The sequence below is a fragment of the Panthera onca genome, chromosome D1 (assembly GCF_046562875.1).
Source record: "Panthera onca isolate mPanOnc1 chromosome D1, mPanOnc1 haplotype 2, whole genome shotgun sequence".
Lineage (NCBI taxonomy): Eukaryota > Metazoa > Chordata > Mammalia > Carnivora > Felidae > Panthera > Panthera onca.
The window spans coordinates 108,968,889-108,982,897 of NC_138348.1; the positions used below are offsets into that span (position 1 = coordinate 108,968,889).

At 42.4% G+C, this 14,009-nt stretch overlaps 1 long non-coding RNA gene across 1 annotated transcript; it reads left to right on the forward strand.

Annotated features, from left to right (window-relative positions):
* Window positions 1-2,926: 2,926 nt before the first annotated feature.
* On the forward strand, window positions 2,927-8,176 carry LOC132660808 (uncharacterized). The gene is made up of 2 exons (XR_013550007.1): window positions 2,927-5,066; window positions 7,458-8,176. It is a non-coding gene; the product is annotated as an uncharacterized LOC132660808 (long non-coding RNA).
* Window positions 8,177-14,009: the final 5,833 nt, after the last annotated feature.

Consider the following 14,009-nt stretch of genomic DNA (forward strand, 5'->3'; position numbering starts at 1 on the left):
GAGGGCAAGCTTCGGCCATCAGTCAGTGAGGAACTTGGTCCAACAACCTTTGAGGAACGGATGCTGCCAACAGCCACTAAATGAGGTTGGAAGTACGTTCTTCCCCAGTTGCAGCTTCCGATGAGTCTGCAGATCTGGCGGCCTCATGAGAGACAGTGGGGCCGAGGACCAGCTGAGCTATGCCCAGATTCCCAACACACAGAAACCGAGATTGTAAATGTATATTGTTGTAAGCCTCTACGTTTGGGGATAATTTGTTACGCAGCAATATAACCAATACACTTATTATTAGCTATTGTAAAAGCACGTGTCTACCTCACACATTTGTATATTTTTCAATAATATATCTATAGGAACAGCTCCAAAGTGCGGGATCACTGGCTCAGAGAGGATGTGCATGTGTAAATTTGTTTGCAATTTCCAATTACCCATCACATAATCCATACTGATTTGTAATCCCATCAGCAGTAAGCGAGGATAACTCCCCATCTGAATTTGTTATTAAAATGTTGGATAGATGGAAAATCATAGCTCATGGCGTTTAATTTGCATTTCTCTTGTGAGTGAGGTTAAGTATGTTTTCTTGTATTAAGTCATCTATATTTCTTTTTCCATGAATTGTCTCTTCATGTCTTTTGGCCATTTTTCTCTTGACTTAAGTTTTTCTCTGTTGATTTTTAGGGATTAGGCCTTTGTGAGATGAGTTGAAAATATTTCTTTCCAGGTTTTTATTTGTCTTTGTAGTTTTCTTATGGTATTGGTAGCCAATCATGGGGCTTTGGTGTCGATCTTTTCTTTCATGGTTCTGGATTTTGAATCAAACTTAGAAAGATCTTTCTTATCTGAAGATATTAAGGAATGGTCTGTGTCTTCCATTCCCACCCCACACTTAGATTTTAGTAATCTTGGCTTTATTTTTTATGCTTAAATATTTGATCCATTTGGAGTTTATCTTATTGCATACTGTACCATAAGGGTCAAATTGATTAATTTCTGCCACATGGCTACTCAGTTGACCCAGTACCATTTATTAAATAGTCTGTATTTGCTCAGTGGTTTGAGATGTCACATTTACCACATATTAATCTTCTGTATGTAGCTGGATGTATTTATGTGCTTTCTAATTTGTTTCATTATTTCTTAATCTACTCATGTACTAGTTCCATAAAGTTTTAATTGTTGAAGATTTATTGTATCTGGCGAGTCTAGTCACCTCTCCCTCTCCACCAATTGTGCTTCTTCAGAGTTTCTGAAGAAGTTTCCGGTATGTCAGAGTTTCTGGTGTGTGCGTGCGTGTGTGTGTGTGTGTGTGTGTGTGTGTGTACTTTTGAATCATCTTAATTTTAAAAACTTGGGGGTGCCTGGGTGGCTCAGTCAGCTGAGCATCCAACTCTTGATTTCAGCTCAGGTCATGATCCCAGGGTCATGGGATCAAGCCCCCCAGTGGGGTCCCCTACTCAGCATGGAGCCTGCTTAAGATTCTCTCTCTCCCTCTCCCCCTCCCCCACTCATACACTCTCCCTCCCCCTCTCTCTCTTTCAAATAAAATCTTAATAAAATACTAAAAAACTTGTTGGTCTTTTTGCTTAATAGTTTTAACCCCTCATTTATAATTGTTATGACTCTAGTTTCTTTTCTCATCTAGTTGTGTTACTCAGTATCTCCAGTAAAATTTTATTTTATTTATTTTTAATGTTTTTATTTATTTTTGAGACAGAGAGAGACAGAGCGTGAGCAGGGGAGGGGCAAAGAGGGAGGGAGACACAGAATCTGAAGCAGGTTCCAGGCTCTGAGCTGTCTGCACAGAGCCCGATGCAGGGGTTGAACTCACAGACCATGAGATCATGACCTGAGCCAAAGTCGGATGCCTAACTGACAGAGCCACCCAGGCACCCCTCCAGTAAAATTTTAAATAATAGTGGACATAGTGCTTATCTTTGTCTTATTCTTTTTAAACATTTTTAAATGTTTATTTATTTTTGAGAGTGAGAGAGACAGAGCAAGAGTGGGGGAGGGGCAGAGAGAGAGAGGGAGACACAGAATCCTTAGCAGGCTCCAGGGTCTGAGCTTTCAGCACAGAGCCTGACACGGGGCTCGAACCCATGAACCGTGATATCATGACCTGAGCTGAAGTCGGAGGCTTAACCACCTGAGCCACGCAGGTGCCCCGTCTTTGTCTTATTCTTAACACGAGTGGAAAGGATTCTTGTGATTTCCTTTAAGCATGTTACTTGTATTGAGGCTGAAATGGCTGAAATTTTATTCTAGTATCAAGTCTATTCCTATTTTATTGACTTTTATTTAAACAAGAATGTTGTTAACTTTTTAAAGTGCTACTTTAACACCCCAAGACATGGATGTGATTATTTTTCCTTATATCTATAACCTGATAAGTTGTGTTGATAGATGTTTTAATGTTGGAGCATTGAAAACTGTTCAGGTGAACCTCATTTGGTCATGTGTGTTTTATTTTAGTAGGCTAATACTTTATTCCAGATCTTTGCATTGCTATTCATGAAGAAAAATTGTTTGTAGCTTTCTTTGGAGTCTTTGTCAGGTTTTAGTGTCAATGGTATATTCTTTTCATAAAACTAGTATGGAAGTTTTCTCTCCACCTGCCCATTTCCCTCCACCTCCCTCCTCAAGCTCTGAGATGGTTGAATAGCATTGGGATGATCTCCTTGAAGTCTGGGTACAACTCTTATGAAGCGGTCTGGGCCTTTCTGTTTTGTTTTGTTTTGTTTTGTTTTGTTGAGTAGGGATAGTCTTTAGCAAGTTTTCTATTTCTTCTATGGAAATGTAATTAGATTTTTATGCTTCCTCTGAGGTCAGATGTTGTATCTTAGAATATTCTCTCTCTTCCTCAGGTTTTCATAATTGTTTACACAAGGTTGAACAAAGTGGTCTTTTATGATTCTTTTAACTTTCTTTTCCTGTGGTTACGTTTTCTTCTCATTTCTTATTCTGTGTTTCTGTACTTTGTCCCATTATCACTTGATTCGGTTAGTAGTTTGTCCAACTTTCTCTTTAAAGAATTAGCTATTGGTGGGGCACCTGGGTGGTTCATTTGGTTGAGGGTCTGACTTCGGCTCGGGTCATGATCTAGCAGTCCGTGAGTTCGAGCCCCACGTCGGGCTCTGTGCTGACAGCTCAGAGCCTGGAGCCTGCTTCAGATTCTCTGTCTCCCTCACTATCTGCCCCTCCCCCGCTCTTGCTCTATCTCTCTCTCTGTGTCAAGACTAAACATTAAAAAAATTAAAAGAATTAGCTATTGGGGGGCGCTGGGTGGCTCAGTGGGTTAAGCGTCCGACTTCGGCTCAGGTCATGATCTCACGGTTCATGGGTTCGAGCCATGTGTCAGGCCCTGTGCTGACAGCTCAGAGCCAGGAGCCTGCTTGGGATTCTGGATCTCCCTCTTTCTGCCCCTCTGCTGCTCACACTCTCTCTCTCTCTAAAGAATTAGCTATTGGATTTATTCCTTAATACTGTTTTTCTATTTTATAACTCACTGACATCTTTCTGCTTTCCTTTTTGAGACACATGCTTAATTCATTTATTTTCATTTTCCTTTTGTATTGGTTTCCCTTGTCCTCTAAGCTCTTCTTTAGATTCTGATAACGTCATGTTTCCATCATGGTTGATTTTAAGAAATCTGGCAACTTCCATTTGTCAAAGCGTTAATTACAAAAAAATACCTTTAAATTTCCCAGGCACAGTGGAAACATTTATTTTCTGCTTTTATAATAAATTTTTACAAAAGTTCCCTTACTTTTCTCCTTTTACTGCATTTATGATCATAGAATGTTGTCTGTGCTGTTTTTACTTTTTAATAATTTACTGAGGCTTGGTTTGTGGCCTAACATACAGTTAGTTTTTGTGAATGTTGCAGCATCTGAAAAGAAGGCATTTATTTTAGGGATATAAGGTTAGATCTGTATCAGTCAGATCTGCCTTATTTATCACCTTATTTGAGAGCTCTCTTTCTTTACTTTCCAAATTTGAATAAAGGCAGCCCCAGTGTCTTTACACCAAGGTTACTAAGAAGTTCAGTATTGTTATGGCCTATTTAAGGGTTACTCTCTGTATAAGTTGGGGTCCAGCAAACAGCACAGATGACATACTCTAATTAGGTAATAAGGGAAAGTTTACTGAAGGGGCTGGTGACAAAAGTGTGGGCAAGGTTAAGGGAAATCATCGGAGAGAAGTACCCCATAGCTGGCAACAGCTGGGAGCCATAACACTCTCCAGGCATGAAGTAGCAAGACCAGAGGGAGGGGATAGTTTCTGGAACCAGGAGAGTGTGGCCGTGGGAGAGGGCTGCTTGACAGCAGCAGTGGCCTTTGATAGAAGAACACAGACTATTTAATCTACAGCCAAGCAGGTAGGGAGTCAGGGGAATAAATACCCCTACTTCTTTCTTTTCCTGTCTGCAGTCTTCTGCCTGTGTCCCTCACTGGCTGAACTGAAGAGGAAACCAGAAAGCAAAGGAGCCCAGTGATACAGTCCATGAAGGGCAGCTTCCTGGGGCACGGGGAGAAAGATGTGGATTGGATTTTGCCATGTCTGACCTACAACTAGCTCCCTTTTGGCTTGAAATCAGAAAGTTAATTAGTTTCCCACTACCCTTTCCAAAGCACTAGAAGGCCTCAATATTGTTTTGAGAGTGGGAAAAATTCTTTTCAGAGAGCAAGACACAGCACTGGGTAATTTGCCAATACCCTGTAGGCTTATCCTCGGTATTATTGTTATTACTGGCCAGATACTCCTGACCTTCATCAGAAACCAGAGGACTGGGAAGGGCAAAAGACAGAATTTCTTTGAGCTCTAAAATCAAGTGGTGCTCAAGAGAATAGAGAGCCTTCTTTTAAAATTCAGTTTAAACTAGACACAAGGGCTCATCGGATACAGTGTTCTGTCCTTTCTCTACATGACTCTGCATAGGCGAGGGAAGATTCCCTGAAGGAATGAAAGATCTATTGCTTCCAGTTAGAGAATAACCTTGATAAAAGTCCTGCTGGAGAAATGAATAGACCCAAGTAATCTTGGACGACACAAAGTTCGCACAGGTAAGTCAGGATATTGTTGACATATTTGACCTGCAGAAGAAGTTTCATGCCAAAAGGCCAAGTGTCAGTTTTTATTCTTGGTGATACATTTTCTTCAGAATGCCAAGGTTGTTGTAAAATGGTCTCATTTAAAATACTGGAAACATTTTCCACAGAAGCAGGTGGTTCTGTTTCAAATCTAGGCAGAGTTTTTTGGTTTGTTTTTTGTTTTTTGTTTTCCAGGAAGCCATAAAACATTACCCTGGTCAACTGAGCAGAATGTCAGTGAAGAGTCTCTCATGAGGGAAATTTGGTTTGAAAGCTCCAAGCCAAATAAACTCCTCCATGTGACTTCTGTGCTTCCCCAAGGACAAATATAAAGCCAGTGCACCTGTCATAATTCAGGGGGAGGAGGTTTGCAGTGGCCGCCAAGCAGTCATCTGGTCAACCCACTGCTGGTCTGGAAGACTGACAGCTGTGGTTTTGAGAAACAACTTTCACAATTACAAAGAAAACACTGTTGGGCAAAAGGGCTGTGATCTCAACTGGCCAAAAAGTGTTTTCCCCTCAATTAATTCTTAATTATTGTAGAATTATCATTTTACATGGGTAATATGGCCCTTTGGAAGTTTTCCTACCATCGCCATATGGTGTGTATTCACCTAGAGCAGTTTTCCTCAAAATGTGGCTCCTTAACACCTGCCTAAGAATTACCTGGTTGTGCCCAAGGAGATCTGTGCAGGTAGGCAAGCTAGAATCGCTGAGGCTGGGACTCAGGTGTGTGCGTTTTAACAGGCTCCTGGAGTGATGTTTGTGCACGGCAAGGGATTTGATTCCGTTCCTGTTTTAAATATTTCTGACCAGATCATGATGCTCAGAAGACCCAGGCTCAGCGTGCTACTTTGTCATTTACCAGCTGTGTGAGCTTGGGGAAAAAACCGTGCTCTTTGAACTAGAGTTTCTTCATCTATAACTTGGGGGAGATAAAACCTCCATTACATGGTAAACTGAAAAGATTAGGAAAGATTTGCAGAAGAACTTTGTGTACTGCCAGACCTTAAATCAGTGATAATTGATTAGTTATCACGATGAGAGATTGTGTAGGTGGAGCAGATTGGTGTAAGAATTTGGAGAAAGTCTGAGATAACCTCGGGCTAGGGGAACCCTGACAGAGATTCATGGAGGGGTGGGTTTTAGGGGCACAACAAAGAACGGGTAGGATTTCCACAGCCGTAAAGGGGCTAATTAATCACAAAGAGGTGAAAGCAGAAATGTCCACGCTGTCATTTTCAGAGTCTGGTTTGACTAGACCAGGGCTTCTCTATCTCCCTGTACGCTAGCATCACTTGGGCAGCCTTTAAAAATACAGAGGTCTGATGGGGCGCCTGGGTGGCTCAGCTGGTTAAGCATCTCACTTCCGCTCAGGTCATGATCTCATTGCTTTTGAGTTCAAGCCCCGCAATGGGCTCTGGGCTGACAGCTCAGAGCCTGGAACCTGCTTCGGATTCTGTGTCTCCCTCTCTCTCTGCCCTTCTCCCACTTGCACTCTGTCTCTCTCTCTCTCTCTCTCTCTCAAAAATAAATAATCATTAAAAATTTTTTTTTTTTTTTTTTTTTTTTTTAAATACAGAGGTCTGAGCTACCCCAGGCCAGCTAGAGAAGAACCTCTGAGGACTGGGCGTAGGCATGCTCAGGCGCTTGTAGGTGGAGAAGTGCTATTTTACACAGTGTTGTCTGTGTGGAGGGAGGGGCACCGGTGGTGAGGCTGGAGAGAGAGGTTGGGATAAGGATACAGTGGGCTTCAAATGCTCGTTAAGGAAAGTGGAGCTTATATATAATAGGAACTGAGTCCTAATCGTTTTCCAAACAAAAATTCAGGAAGAGGTATCCTGTGGTGGTGTTTGGATCAGACTGGGGTGGGAGGGGGCCAGAGTAGGGTGCAGGGGTTTGGCCGCAGCAGACTGGTCCCTGAATGATGTGAAAGAAAGACAAATAAGCCTGTCTTGACAAAAGGTGAGATCAGAAAAATGAATTTCTTCTTTAAGGAAGATGTGCAGCTTCAAGGCCCTGTGGTGCTTGTTGGCTAGATGGGAGGTTAAAGGAAAGGTGTCGACGCCAGTGTATTTTTGGTTCCTTTTTTCACTATAATAATTGATCTGTAACCGCCTAACTCAGAAAGAAAAGAAGCTTCCAGCACTTAGAAACCTCGTGATTCACTGCTTTTGTTTTTCCTCCCTCCCTTCCAACAGATTAAAGACCTTGCGTCTCTCGGGCCTTTTAAATGTTTCCAACGCTTCTTACACACTGTTCAGATAATTCTAGTTCAGGAAACAGTTGTAGGTGTGAATATTAAAGGTGACTTAAAAAATGTATTATTTATTAAAAGATATAAAAACGTACTCTTTCTTTAAGAGGCCAGCATTCATAGCTCATGAGTTTCATCTCTCTTGTTGGTGTTCAGTGTACAACTACCACAGTGGCTGTCAAAGGTGATTTGAAAAGTTTTCCTGAATCTTAAACAGTGCAGAAGAGTTTTGTTTGCCTAATTGTCTTTGACAGTCACGTGATAAGGAAATGTAGCAGTTGGGTAGCAATGGGAGGAATCCCCTAAAAGAAGATACAGCAACTGCCTTGATGGGCGGGAGCAAGGGCAAAAGAAAATTGCCCTTGTGGGAGTCCTGGAGAGACGTCCTGAAAGAGAAGCCGGCTCTTGGGAAAGATAAATCCAGCGTCACTGACTCGACAGTCTGAGATGCCTGCCTCCCTCCCTCCCACCACCTCCTCCTCCTCCTTTGGACAGGTGGAGAAGATGACCCCAAAGATTACAATGCCATTGCCCTCCTGTTTCTGGGAATGCAAATGTGTGCAGCCACTCTGGAAAACAGTGGAGGTGTCTCAAAAGAGTTAAAAATAGAACCACCCTATGATCCAAGAATTGCAATACTGGGTATTTACCCAAAGAACACAGGAACACTAATTCAGAGGGACAGATGCGCCCTGGTGTTTATAGCAACATTATCTACAAAAGCCAAATCATGGAAGCAATGCAAGTGTCCATCAACTGATGTATGGATAAGGAAGATGTTGGAGATATATATATATATATATATATATATATATATATATATATATATACATACACACACACATATATAATGGAATATTACTCAGCCATAAAAAAGAATGCAATCTTGCCATGTGCAACCACAGGGATGGAGCTGGAGAGTATTATGCTAAGTGAAATACGTCAACAAGAGAAAGACAAATGCGTTTTATGTAGGTCAAGCTTTTGCTTATGAGGTAACATCCATGGGTCATAAACATATGTAGGCCTTTGGCGGCTGTTGATCTCCTACAGTTTACTGAATGACAGAAAGAAATTACAAATCGTCACCCCCTGGTCCCGATCACCATGAGTCACACTGTCATTATTCTCCAATGCTGAGTGCTGTGGAAGCAGGGAGAGGACTTTTCAATAGTTCTCTGGCACAGACAATGGCTTAACCATTTCTTTCTTCTGGAGTCGCGTTGTCCAATATGGTAGCCACTAACTACACATGGTTAACATTAATTAAAATGAAATAAAACTTAAAATTCAGTTCCTCACTTGGACTGGTCACATTTCAAGTGCTCAGTAGCCACCTGTGGCTAGTGGTGGCTACTATACATTTGAGAGTGAAGATATAGAACATTTATATCATCACCGAAAGTCCTGCTGGACAGCACTGGTCAAGGAAATTTCAACCTTCGGTGAAAATCTACAGTAGAGCTGGATGTCACGATCCCAGGAGTACTTCTTTGGAAGTCCGTCTTGAAGGATGAAAATATTTTAAAAGGCATCCTTACCCTACCCCGTGCCGTGTTGTATATCCCCCTGCCCTGTCCCACCCCTGCTTTGGTAAATGCTATCTTCTGCAGAGACGCTTCTTCATGAAAGTGCTTGGGTATTGACTACAATCTGAATGCTGGTCTGCAGCACAGCCACCCCATGCAGTGAGGGCATTTGGAAGGGAACATGTGTGATACCCTAGCACATCGGATGCAGAATCCCTCAATAGTGGGTTCAGTTATTCTTATTAAATGCGTTGCATTTATTTTGTGAAGATACACTGGCACCATGAATTGGGCGGGTTTGGGGGGGCCTATAGGAAATCGTTCTGTAAGAAATTAGGTAAAAGGAAAACAATGCAGACCTTGGGACTTCCCTTCAAGAAGGTGAGTCATGATGAAAAGGAAGCTAGAGCTGGAGGAAAGGAGGAGAAGCTATAGAGAGGTGGAGCTCGAGCTCCTACACCAGGGCCTCCTAGCGTGTGACTCTTGTGTTTCTCCTGGCGTCCTGTCCTTGGACAGTCGACTCTTTAGATTATGAACTCACTGGGGAATGACCGTGTTCACTTTATGAGATGTCTTGCACCTGTTCACTGACGGTGCTCAGTTAATATAAACCAGTACAACATGGGGAATTATAAAAGTTTCTGCAGTTACAAAGCAACGAGACTTGCTGCCTTTCAGACAGGGCCATCTGCATGACGTGACGGATGGGCTGGTGATCATCACTGTCTGGGTTTTGGCCTCAGGCTTGCAGATCCTGAGACTCAATTTTGACCAGAAGGCCAGGGTTGATGAGGAGGAGCAGACTGAGTCTCAGTACCCAAGGTCATAAGAGGCTGATCAAGTCCCTTCTTGTTCCTGTCTAATGGAAGACTTTTCTTTCTAGAACCTAAACTTCAACCAAAAACATTTGTTATATGTTCTTACTTGTATTTCCAGACACTCCCTTGTCAGAATTGACGTTCCTAGGAGGTAGAGTTAGTCTTAAAATGATGCTTGTGGAATCCCTAGAATAACATGGACACGGTAGCTCCTAGGTGTGTGCCTCGTGATGGCCTGGGAATCACAGCACAGATAATGTTACAGCCATGATAAGAATTGACAAAACGTTGACAGGTCACTTCACTCTGGTGATTGGCATGTCAAAGTGTTATCTGCTTTTTCCTCTTGAACAATAGCTGATATGTGTTCTTAGCTTTTTCTTCTTCTAGGTTCCCAAAGACTCTTCCCTTTCTATCGTGTGGTTTTCCTCAGATGTAGTTCCCTTCTGTTTTTTTTTTTAAGTTTATTTATTTATTTTGAGAGAGACAGTGATAGCTTGAGTGGGGCAGTGGCGGTGGGGGGGGGGGGGGTGTGGTGGGGTAGAGAGAGAGAATCCCGAGCAGGTTTCGCACTGTCAGTGCAGAGCCCAACGCAGGGCTCGAACCCATGAACCATGAGATCATGACCTGAGCTGGATGCTCAAGTCATGAGCAAACCAAGAGTTGGATGCTCAACCAACTGAGCCATCCAGGTGCCCTCAGTTCACCTCTGCTGAAGCAGGGGCATTTATATAAAACATAATCTGCATTGACCTACTGTTGTACATAATGCAGATTGAAGTAAAATGGAGGTAGAACTGGATAAAGAAGATGTGGTACACACACACACGCACACACACACACTGGAATATTACTTGGGCATCAAAAAGAATTAAATCTTGCCATTTCCAATGACATGGGTGGTGCTAGATGGAATGTATTAGTGCTAAGTGAAATAAGTCAGTGGGAGAAAGACAATACCATACGATTTCACTCATGTGGAATTTAAAAATAAAACAGATTAACATAGGAGAAGGGAACGAAAAATAAAATAAGATAAAAAAACACAGGGAGGCAAACCATAAGAGACTCTTAACTATAGAGAACAAACTGGGAGTTGGTGGAGGGGAGGTGGGTGGAGGATGGGCTAAATGAATGATCAGCCTTAAGGAGGGCACTTGTTGGGATGAGCACTGGGTGTTATATGTAAGTGATGAATCACTCAATTCTACTTCTGAATCCAATACCATACTATATTTTACCTAACTTCAATTTAAATAAAATCTTGGAAGAAAAAAAAGATTAAAGAACCTAGCTTTAAAAAGTATTGTATGGGAGCGTCCGACTTTGGCTCAGGTCCTGATCTTACGGTTCGTGAGTTCGAGCCCTGTGTAGGGGTCTGGGCTGTGCCCAGAACCTGGAACTTGCTTCAGATTCTGTGTCTCCCCCTCTCTCTGCCCCTCCCCTACTCATGTTCTCTCTCTCTCGCTCTCTGTCTCTCTCTGTCTCAAAAATAAGTAAACATTAAAAAAAATTCAAAAGTAGTGTATAGGAAATAAAAGCAGATAAACAAATGTGGATATCAAGAAAACAAAAATATAAATATATCTCCACGACCTACCCCAAGTTTCCGTTTAGCACTCAAATCATCGCCATCTTTTGTCCAAGATTAAAAAAATCTCAATCACTTCAAGAAATGTTTCCTCTTCTTTGATGTTCTGTTCAAGTTATACTTAACATCACTGCCCTTTCTACTGTGAAAGGTGGTAGAAAATAGGGAATAATACTGCTGTTGAAATCAGATTGTCTTGGGTTCTTATGCAGCATAACCTCTCTGCATTGCCCACCTGTGAAATGAGGACAGTGATGGTACCTTCCTCACAGGGTCGTGGCAAGGACTCACAGAGCTAATACACATAAATTGCTTAGCACAATTCTTGGCGATACACTTAGCAAGTGGGAGCTTTTCCTCTCTCCTTCCCCCTCCTCTTTTTCTCTTTCTTTTTTTCCCCTGCCCTCTATCAACGTCTTGACTACCTATTTTATTATAAAATTATTTTCAGTGTGAGGTAAACAAGCATAGTGCTTGAACATGTCAACATCGCAACAGGTCGTCGCTGATAAATGTGTTCTCTTTTTTCTGCCTGTGTTATTCCATGAGTATTCCATTGGCATAACTGTCCACATATTCAATGCCTCGTTCTAAATTACACCCCACCTGTGCCCCTGATTCCACCATATGCTCTTGTTATGTGATGTCTCAAGTGCTCATAACGGACTCTTCACAGATGTATGGGATTTTCCTATAGTAAGCATCTCGTCTAAATATCTAAGCCAAGTCTGGCCTCTGCCACTGAAAAAAGCTTTTGTGATGTCTTCTCCTATGATTATAAGGCTCAGTGCTCAGGGAAAGCAGACTCATTTCAATAAAATTACAAACGCAAGATAACTAGCAAAGTACATCTGCCGTTGGGGAGAATAATGAAGCTCCAAAGCATATGCTATTTAGGACAGTGCTCTACAGAAATATGTCATTCCTCCCTTCTATTACTGTGGATAGTGAAGTGTTGATTGGTATTTAAAACACAATGAACTTTATGCATGGGAAATAGAAATTAATATTTTGTTATTCCCCGCCTTTGTTGCTTACAGGACTAAAAATCTGCTGACTGTAGGCTCAGCCAACCCAGGTCCTAAACTCATGAAAACCTCATGTGACAAAACAGTGAAAGTCCAAAGCCCGCTGACATGGGTGGGATCGGTATCCTGACCCCTAGTCACACAGTACACCAGTGTTTCCATCGAGTGGGGGCACAAGTGAATAGTAGCAGGAATTGGGAGAAACTGTAACAGAGGCAGAAGATATGGTGACCTCCATGGAGAAACAGCATTCTTAAATCACTAAGAATAAGGAACTATAACCAGTTCTGCTCTGCCTAGAGCAAGGGTCAATATCCAAGAGGGCTGGGCCAACGGGAAGACTGTGGGGAATCTTAGTGATCTGGTAGAGAGATCAGAATCATACAGGTCGGGGGATCCTTGCAAAATAGTGTGAGATAACAAAAACAGGGTCGAGCCCCAGGAAAGAGGCTGGCAGGTAAGGGAGATCCTAGAGACCCCTCCAGCTGAGCTGAGGTGTAGAACCAGGCTCCAGTCCTAGAATCCAGCTCCACTTTTCCCCCAGTAGGGGAAAACCAGAAACTGCAGACTAGTCATGCAGATAGACCACAGCGAGTGGGGGAATGAATGCAAAACATCCATTGTCCCGGATTCACCCCCAAGAGCACCAAGTGCTGGGTCAAAAAGTAACTACCTAATTCCCTAGTACATGAAGCACTCCCAGTATCCTGCTAATTTAGACTTTAGTTTTCCACTGGGTGGAAATGAACTTGTCAGGTCGCAGACCTCTGGGGTTCATGGTAGTCAGAACACATCAGACAGATGTGTTTGAATATTTTCAAAACGATTCTACTGAGACATCAGACAATAGTGAAAGAGTTCATTATGGTGACATCTCTCACCTTAAAAATCAATTATTAATTAAGAATCAATGAAGTAATGAAACACATCAGCATTTAACTAACGAGGGCCAGGTGAGGTGAAGTGATTTTGGACCACATGGTCTCTAAGTAGAAGCTAACGCTTTGTCTGGTGCCCAACCAGGCGAACAGTGATCTGCCAATTCTGGACAAGTACTGGCAGGGTGGACTCACTGAGAAATGGTTCTCTTAGTTTCCTGTATGACTCAAAAATGTGCATGCGATAAATCTAGCCAGCATCCATGCGGTAAAGATTAGAGAGAAAAGAATGGTTTAGTGTGGCGTCAGGTAATAGACAAGGATAGGATGAAGTCTGAAAAGATTATTGCTGACATGCTCTGAGCGCTTGCAGTTTTGACACATTGTTCTTTTTTTCTTTTTTAATGTTTACTTTGAGAGAGCCTGAGTGGGGGAGGTACAGAGAGAGAGAGGGAGACAGAAGATCTGAAGCGGGCTCAGTGCTGACAGCACAGAGCCTGACACAGGCAGGGCTCAAACTCACTACCCGTGGGATCATGACCTGAGCCAAAGTCGGACCTCAGCCAACCGAGCCACCCAGATGCCCCTTGTCATACTGTTCTAAGGTTTAACTTATCGTATGTTTCAACCCGTCTAATTCTCGCTGAAGTTCTGCGAGGTATATGTGACCGTTATTCCCATTTCACAGGTGATATAAACTGACCACAGCTCGTCATTGGCAGGGTTCGTATCTAACCCAGAAGACTGGCTTCGGAACCTGAGCATTTAACACCCAACTAATTCCTTTAAATTATTACAGTCATGGCTGGAGGACA